The following is an 8,933-nucleotide window of genomic DNA, read 5'->3' as shown; positions in this document are numbered from 1 at the left end:
TATCTAGGACTTGTCCTTAATCTGCTGGCATGGCTTAGCAAAGACTTTATTGATCCTGGCTTTAACAAGTCTTTCTAGGCTACTTCAGTTATATAAGACCCATCAAACAGAGAAAAAAAAAGTTTCCTTTTCCCTACCATTGATATCTAAACAAATTTCTATTCGCAGTTTCTAGCCAATGACTCAGTCTGTTATTCATTATAAATATCTCACAGTCCTTATTGCATTGAGTCAAATTTAATCTCTCTTCCATATGGCCATATACTCTTGACCCCATTTCCGTACTCTTAAATGTTTTTCTTTGCCTATTTAACTCAATCTGGTGCAACTTGTCTTTCACATTTGGCAAGGTAAAACCAACACTCTACAAATTCTCTGACTTGGGTAAAAAGAGAGAAGAAGAAAGAAGTAAACACCTACCCTCAGACTTCTTGTCCCTGAAAACATCTCCCTCTCCCATATGGCCATCAGTTAAATGATCCAACTGAAAGTGAAGTCACAAAGATTCATTATAGTTAAGAACAGTTCATCAGCAGGACATGGAGGTGCACATCTTTAATCCTAGCATTCAGAAGGCAGATGCAGGCAGATCTATATGATGATGAAGGTGTCAGGGAACTAAAATTTTCAAATCTGCTTGGTAAGACCTGTTCCTCATATGTTGCCTTTGAGGCTTGTGTGTCTCTAGATCCTGGCAGGATCTCCATACAGTCTTCACCAAACCCTCCCCATTGTGAAGAACTCCAATCAGGAAGTTTCAGTGGTTCTTAACGGTCAGCAGGGAATATGCCACCAAAAAAATTGGGATCTGCTATGGGACAGAGGCAGCACTAGAACAATCAATGGAAAGATATTTCCATTGACGAGATGGAACAGCGGTCTGTTGCTATTGCTCTTGGAAGCCTGTGCTGTCTAATGAGATCAGAGATGCTGGAAAGGCTATAATTTGGCCTCAGTGAGGATACAATTCATTCTACCTATATGTACTTAGAAGGAAGTTGGCTTAGCAGCTTTGTCTGCCTTGGTAGTAACCAGAACTCCTGTTCTCATGACCTTCATGAGGAGAAGCTCTTGGGTGACAAATGGTGTGACCTTTGCCTCCACAACTGGAGCTGGAATGTTAGTTCAATCATTACCATACCAGCAAAGCCTAGGCACAGAACATCTTGCTTAGGCACTACCTTCTGATGTCATGGATTCTGTGGTGGTTCCTCTAAGATGTAGTGGAACCTCCTCTCATCAGACCCACATAGCACCCCTCCAGCACCGTGGGAGGCCTTCCATTATGGCCACACACATGTTCAGTGAGAAGTGTCCTGGGAGTGGGCCTCTCTGTGTCCCCCTCTGTACTCAATGGCAGTGTATGAAGAATTAGTGCTCCTTCTGAACTCTACTCAGAAAGCAACCAAACATGCAGAAATAGCACCAGAGTGTGGAGCTCAAAAACACAACCCCATCACCTCAATGTTGGGAATCTGCATGGGTGCTTTCTGTTTTTGTGAGTTGCAACCATGCTAGCCACAGGAAACAATAAATGAAGCTTCTGGCCTCCCTGTGACATCAGATGCTTGACTTCTTTGACAGGGGACAAAAAGTACAGTTTATATAAGGAGCCTTCACCAAGGTTTCAAAGATAAGAACATGTCCCATGTTTAGAATGTTCTTGTTACAAGATCTTTCAGACTTTTAGAGAATAATCTTTTATTTCTCCTTCAAATAAACATGTAGATTTCCAACTGTATTTTTAAGTAATTTAAAGATGTTTTAGTGAATGTGAAGGCTAAGGTTTGTGTTATGAGAATTGAAGTAGTTGATCTATTTTTAATGTATTAGGTAAGTAAAAGTCAGCAAACTTGCCTATATGTTTGGAAGGTACAGAATATTGTAAGTAGTGTTCTAAGTGGTGCAGCAATTTAGGTACAGAGTCAGAGAAATGTCCAAAGTCATTGAGCAGTTTTTGGTTTGTTGGGCTTTGTTTTTGTTTGTTTTGCTGTTGTTCATTTGGTTAGTTGGTTGGTGGGGGTTCTCATTTTTGAATGCTTAAGACACAGCACTGTATGCCTGTGACCAGCCAGTGGAAGCCTACTAGGGATGTAGAAAACAAGCTGTCTCTGTAACAGGCACAGGTGACCCCTGCTCTGTTTCTCAGTGTGCAGATTACAGTATTGACTTCGCATTATTAGAACAGTCTGAAACATTAATCACATTAAGTATAGCACCAAATCCTGGTAAGTATGTATCCAGACATAACTACAGGAACCAGGATAATGAAAAGGAACCAGGGAGGTAAAAAAAAAGAATCTGAAAGAGAAGAACAGTAGGAAACAGGCATTAATAAGGGAAATATAGATAAAAATGGGGTTATTTTAAGGGGAGAGGGGAGGGAAGCTTATACAAAGAACGTAGGGGATAAAAGGAAAGAAAGAGTTCAAGAGAGGTGGTGCCATAGGAGAAGGGTATTATTAAGGGAGAAATGGGAAAAATGGGGGCACCTTAATTGGGGAAACCATGGTGGAAGGGTTAGACAATGCGAGAGATAAATAATGCCTAACTAGTTAAAAAAAAGGGGGGGGGAACCATATTAGTCCAACGACCTACTGACAAATTATATACACAACTTGATCAAGGAATATAATATATGTCTAGGCAAGGTTTATCTGAGTGTTATGGACCCCGGGACTACTGAGGAAAGACCACCAGACTCAATTCAGATCAGGATAAAAGATTTCATTCAAGCTAGCTTGGACTGCAGTATCCTATCAGATTAGGACTGCAGTGGGGAGGGAGAGGGAAAGGGGACTTTTAAAGCTAAAAACCACAAAAAGGAATGTTGACAAGGTGGTCCCTGAAAAACAGGGTAGAGGGTGATCTCAGGCTACATGTCAAGGTGCCCTAAAATAACAAAACAAGCAAGTTACAGAAGCCAGAATCAGCAGTTAGTCATATCATAATAATTTTGTTTCCTATATGTCCAGAGAACAAGTGACCACGGCAGCATTCTCCTGGGAGGAAAACAGGGAAAGGGATCAGGGTTTCTGAAAACAATCCTCAAGCTAGAAATACACTGTGGCTAAGCTTCTAAGATGGGTACTTTATCCAAAATGGGGTCAGTTTGGTCAGAACATGAGAACGTTTGGTCTTTGCCCAAGCTTTATCTACATGGCACATGGTAATTAAAAGTACCAGACTGGTGGAGCTAACCTTCTTGGATGTTTAACAGCCATACTTTGAAGCCTATACTAATTTGTTCAGAGGGATGTAAAGGACAGTTCCAGGGGACTATGAGCATCCCCCAAAATGTCCTGTAACTGTGATGAGTCACATGTCCTCTTGATTAAGGAGACCATGGAGACCCCATCAAATGGATTTGAACATGTGTGCAGTCTACAAAGAGGAGGGTCAACACAGAGGAAACATTTCCTCCATGCTTCCAAGCAAAACTAGCCATGATCGAGTAAAACCTTTGACTTATCTTCACATAGATGGAACTGGTAAAAGAAAGGAGCCAGGGCTCCTCCCAAGCCCATGTGACCCCTGAGGAACAGGTCCTCAAATGGCCTTATGAGTAAAAATAAATTGGTTTATCTGGACAAACTGTATGGCCTTAAATTCCCAAAAGGAAAATATAACCAAAGATTAAGGTGATTAGTATAAGTCTTTAAGAGTCCACGTGTATGGCGAAAGTCTACATTACAAGAATTACAATGCCAGACAGGAGATACCTTCCTTTGAGTTGTTGGCCAGGGTGGTACAAGAGACTCCCAGACAGTAACCCAGCACTGAACTGGGAAAATGAACAGCAGACCCCATCTTATCTAAAGGAATATGGACAACTGATTGCTGCTAGATGTGGAGCAGCTGATCTTCCTAAAACAAGGATCTCTAGATGGGCTGACTAGATTCAGTGGATAGACAGCACTGAGGAGCACCTGGGGGCCTCAACAACACAGTGGACAGTAACAGGGATGACAGAGTATATGGGCTCCAGTAGGTGGGGGGAGGCTATGGGAGGGTGCCATTTGGGAAGTGGGTATATAGATGGATAAGGTTGTTTGGGATATTCTGTATGATATACACACAAAAAAATCAACAAATAAAAAAATGAGTTATATTTGAAGCATAAAATTTTACTTCATGTTAATTAATAGAGGTGATAAACATTACCACTGAAATCTACCTGATGACTTTATATCCATACTCAATGTACCAAGGATCCGAGTGTAACCAACTGTGACTAGTAATAAGATACATAGAGATTAGAGACACATGTGCAAACATCTAAGTGTTCGTTGCATTAAAAATGAGTCTTTCTCAGGGGCTGGAGAGTTGACTCAGTGGTTAAGAACACCGACTTCTTGAAGAAGACCTGGGTTCGAATCCCAGCACCCACATGGCAGCTAACAGCTGCCTGTAACTCCAGTTCCAGGGGATCCGACAATCTCTTCTGTTCTCCACAGGCATTGCACAACATGGGTGCACTTACCTACATGCAGGCAATACATGCATATACATAAATGAGTCTATCTGTAGGAAACAGTATATTTTAAAATGAAATGGAGATCTCTTTTAAAGGTTAAACCTCACTGAATTTTATGTCTTACAGGGTTTATACTGAGTTCAATATTGTATAATTGTATAAATTCAACTGGGAACCTAAAAATTTACAGCCACTTCTGAAAGAGATGTATCTTTGCTCTGGAAATTGTTATTGAAGATGTTAAAGCTGTAATGAAATGCTTTTTCTAATCATGTGGTTATTAAATATTTTTTAAATATGGTATACATGTATGAAAATGTTATCATAAAACTGATCATTTTACGTCATGAATATCCACTAAAAAATAAATAATAAATAAATAAATATACCTGATGGAACTATGTGTACAGGAGTCCTACTTTTAAATCTTCAAAAATAAAATACCCTTGAAACTATTCTCAAAATACATCAAAGAATGAAATTTTTTGCTCTTTTCAAAAACAAAAATGCTTTGTCTGTAGCTGCTGAGGCTGGCTGTGTATCTGATGAATGTCAACATGAATACGTGCTTGCTTTTCTCATACTCTTGAGCTTAGAAAGCTTTATCAGGAAAGCCCATTTGTGGCTTATACTGGAGATTAGGGAAACAGTTTTTGTCCTCAAACGTTGTTTCTTGTATATTCTCTCAGAGAAACCATTGAAAGGCAAAGCAAATAGCTCTTTTTAGGAAATAGAGGAATGAGAGGTGTTATGGCGAATTGCTTCACTAGTTTCACCAGTAGAATTCTTCCTTCTGCACACACCATTGCTTCAGTTTCTTGTGGAACTTGTAAGATTATTGATACACATTATTTTTGGAAGCCATCAATGAATGGAAGTCTATATGATCATTTAGATGATTTCTATTTTTAAGAAATATTTACTACATTAATACAGAGATAACTATTTTAACCATTTCAAACAACACAATGTGTTTATTTCTGAAGTAATAAAGTTCCATTATGGGTCTGTGAGATGGGTTAGCAGGTAAAGGCACTTGTTGCCAAGCCTCAAGACCTGAGTTCAATCCCCCAGGTTCATATGGTAGGAACAGAGACTGTATTCTTGCAAGTTGTCCTCTGATCTGCACCTGTGTGCTGTGGCACACACCACCCTCCACCCCACAACACACATTAAATAAGTAAATAAAATGTAATGATTTTTTTTTTAAGTTCCATCATGACAAACCAACAGAAAAAGAAGAATTGGGGTACTGGACCCATGTTGGCAAAGGAGGAATCTGTTAGGAGAGAAAATGGGCAAGAAAGGGAAACTGATCCTCTAAACACAAGCTAACACCTATACGATGTCATCACGAGGACTCTGATCTGTGTTAGAGTCACTGATTTCAGCTTCTGAAATTACATGTCCTTTACTGTGCTTCTCATAGTTGAGTATTACAGATAAATACCTGGGAGAAGGGAGGACTTATTACTCCTGGGCCTGCCTCTCAAAGGTTCTTGTTTCTTAGTTTCCAAAGTAGAATCCACCTCCGCATCCAGATGTCATCCATTCCCTGACAGCAGTGTCAAGGAGAATCTCTGGGTCCCACAGTGGACATCTACCTGGAGGATGACTGTGATGAGGTATTCCACACCACCATGAACATCACACATCCACATCCCAGTCTTACACTGGGCAGGTTTCCCTTTTTCAGTTTCCTAAATGCCCACAGCCAAATCACCCTGAGCCTCTAGAGCTGTTCCCTTGCAGATTCCTCCTTTCCTTCTGTGCGTATCCTAAATATTGGGATGCGCTGCAGCTGGTAAAGCTGAAATTTGGTTCTGGATTACACCAATCCAAGCCTGAGGTTTTCTTCTTTCTCAAAATGGAGACAGGCTTGAACACCCCCAAAAGGCTAAACACAAGGTTATTCACCACAGCACTTTGTAATAGGACAAGATTGGAAGGAGCTCAAGCCCCATCAACTACCATATAAGAAAGCATCATGCTTTGCTCTGTTGAGAACAGGTACAGTGGAGCTGGCCAGTGCCCAGTGCCCCAACCTTACTACCTAAAGCCATGTGACTCTGAACTTGAGCAGTCTGACCTTCTTCCTTTTCTGAGATTTGAGAGTGGTGAGGTTCTGTGCAGAGTCAACCAGGCCTGAGTCAATGCCTGTTTGCACATGAGGATATTCTATGATCAAGGGTGTCCAGCCTTTTGAAATTGTGATGTGGCACTGTCACCTAAGTTCGCCCTCAAGAATTCCTAAATCAAATTAAAAATAAAACCACATGTAAGAAAAAAGGAAAAGAAAAACAAAGTAGGATCCAGGAAGCTCTACTGGTATTAATAAGAAACAAGAGTGACAGCCACATTTAGCAACTGACTGCACGATCACAGAAATTATTTTCAAAACTAGGACACTGTGGAGAGAGAAGCAGATTGACACTAACAGTGATCTGGGGTAACAGTTTGTCTCAGTCAAACCCTGACATGAAGTCACCATCAGTCAGTGATCACATCTGAGGAACATAGCTAGTGAAATTAAATATTAGTTATAGCTAGTCAGACTGCTCACATTTAAACTGTCATGTGAAAGGGGTTGTTAAGCAAGAAAGTTTAGATCTCAAGAAAAGCAGTTGACGCAAGTCATACGTGTTTTCTTCAGATGTGAGATATTCTGCTCTGCTCCAGGAAATTCCTGTCACCTGGCTAGACTTACTCTACCAAGTAATTTTTTAAATAAGAATACAAAGCAATGAATTTCACACTGACGTTTCCGTGCATTCGTCGTTGTACTCCATGCACACTCACCCCTCCATTACCTCCCTTGCTGTTCCTCCCGACTCCCTTTCTCTTTCCTTCACACAGATAATTCTTTTTAATTTTTTAAATTTATTTAATAACCACATGATTAGTAGAAGCCTTTCATTTCACAACAGCATTGACATAGTCAATAACAGTTTCCAGAGCAAAGATGCATCTCTTTCAAAATTGTCTATAAATTTTTAGGTTCACAGTGTTGAATTAATACAGTTATACATTATTGTACTCAGTATAAACCCTAAGATACATAAAATTGAATGAGGTTTTAACCTTTAAAAAGATCTCCATTTCATTTTAAAATATACTGTTTCATACAGAAAATTCTTTTTTTTTTTTTTTTGAGACAGGGTCTCTCTGTAGCCCCAGCTGTCCTGGAACTCACTATGTAGACCAGGCTGGCCTTGAACTCACAGAGATCCACCTGCCTCTGCCTCCTGAGTGCTGGGATTAAAGGCGTGCACCACCACGCCCGGCCAGAAAATTCATTTTTAATGCAACTAACACTTGGATGTTTGCACATGCAACTCGAATCTCCATATATCTGATTATTACTAGCCACAGCCGGTTACTTTCTAAGATTCTTGGCACCTGAGCATGGGTATAAAGTCATCAGGTACATTTCAGCAGTAATTTTTTTCACCTATACTAATTAACATGAAGCAAATTTTTATGCTTCTTCCTCAAATATAACTCATTTTTTATTGATTGATTTGTGTGTGTATGTGTATTTCATACAGAACATCCCAAAACAATCTTATTCATCTTTATACCCACACCCCAAATGACACCCTCCCATAGCCCCACACTGGAGCCCATATAATCTGTCATCCCTGTTACTGTCCACTGTGTTATCAATGTCCCCAGCCGTTCCCCAGTACTAGTCCACCTGCTGAGACTAGTCAGCCTATCTAGAGTTCCTTGTTTTAGGAAGATCAGCTCTTCCTCATCTAGCAGCAATCAGTTACCAATATTCCTTTAGAAAAGATTGGGGTCTGCTGTTCATTTTCCCAGTTCTATGCTGGGTTACTGTCTGGGAGTCTCTTGGGCCACTCTGGCCAACAACTTAAAGGAAGGTATCTCCTGTCTGGCATTATTTCTTATTATGTAGCTTTTAGCTATATACATGGACTCTTAAAAACTTACACTAATCACTTTACTCTTTGGTTATACTTTTCTTTTGGGTGTTTAAGACTGTACACCTGGCCCAGATAAACCAATTTATTTTTACTTTTAAGGTCGTTTGAAGATCTTTTCCTTAGGGGTCACATAGGCTTGACAGGAGCCCCTGGCTTCCTTCTTTTATCAGTTCCGTCTATGTCCTTTGCACAGATAATTCTACTTCTGTTTTCATGTTGCTCAAATGTTGGTTCTGCACATAAGAGAAAACAGGAAATATTTCTTTCATTTGCACAGTCCCATTACCCTTTAAGCCACTTCTTCCTCAAATATAGCCCCCTCTACTTCCATGACCTTTGTATATTTTTTTTAATCTAGAGTGTGCATGTTAGAGAAAACATGTAAGATTTTTCCTCCAGAGTCTGGATTACTTCACTTACTATGATAATCTGCAGTTCCATCCATTTTTCCTTCAAATTACAAGCTCCGATTCTTCTTTAGAGCTGAAAAATTCCACTATATGTGTTTA

The 8,933-nt window shown here is 40.0% G+C and overlaps 1 pseudogene; it reads left to right on the top strand.

Moving 5' to 3' along the window:
* The first annotated feature begins 688 nt into the window (after positions 1–688).
* On the top strand, positions 689–1,220 carry LOC115069505 (annotated as a pseudogene).
* The last annotated feature ends 7,713 nt before the right edge of the window (positions 1,221–8,933 follow it).

This window comes from Nannospalax galili, unplaced genomic scaffold, assembly GCF_000622305.1.
Source record: "Nannospalax galili isolate Female #2095 unplaced genomic scaffold, S.galili_v1.0 scaffold214, whole genome shotgun sequence".
NCBI lineage: Eukaryota > Metazoa > Chordata > Mammalia > Rodentia > Spalacidae > Nannospalax > Nannospalax galili.
The sequence above is the reverse complement of the archived record's forward strand: the minus strand, read 5'-3'. Positions and strand labels throughout refer to the sequence as shown.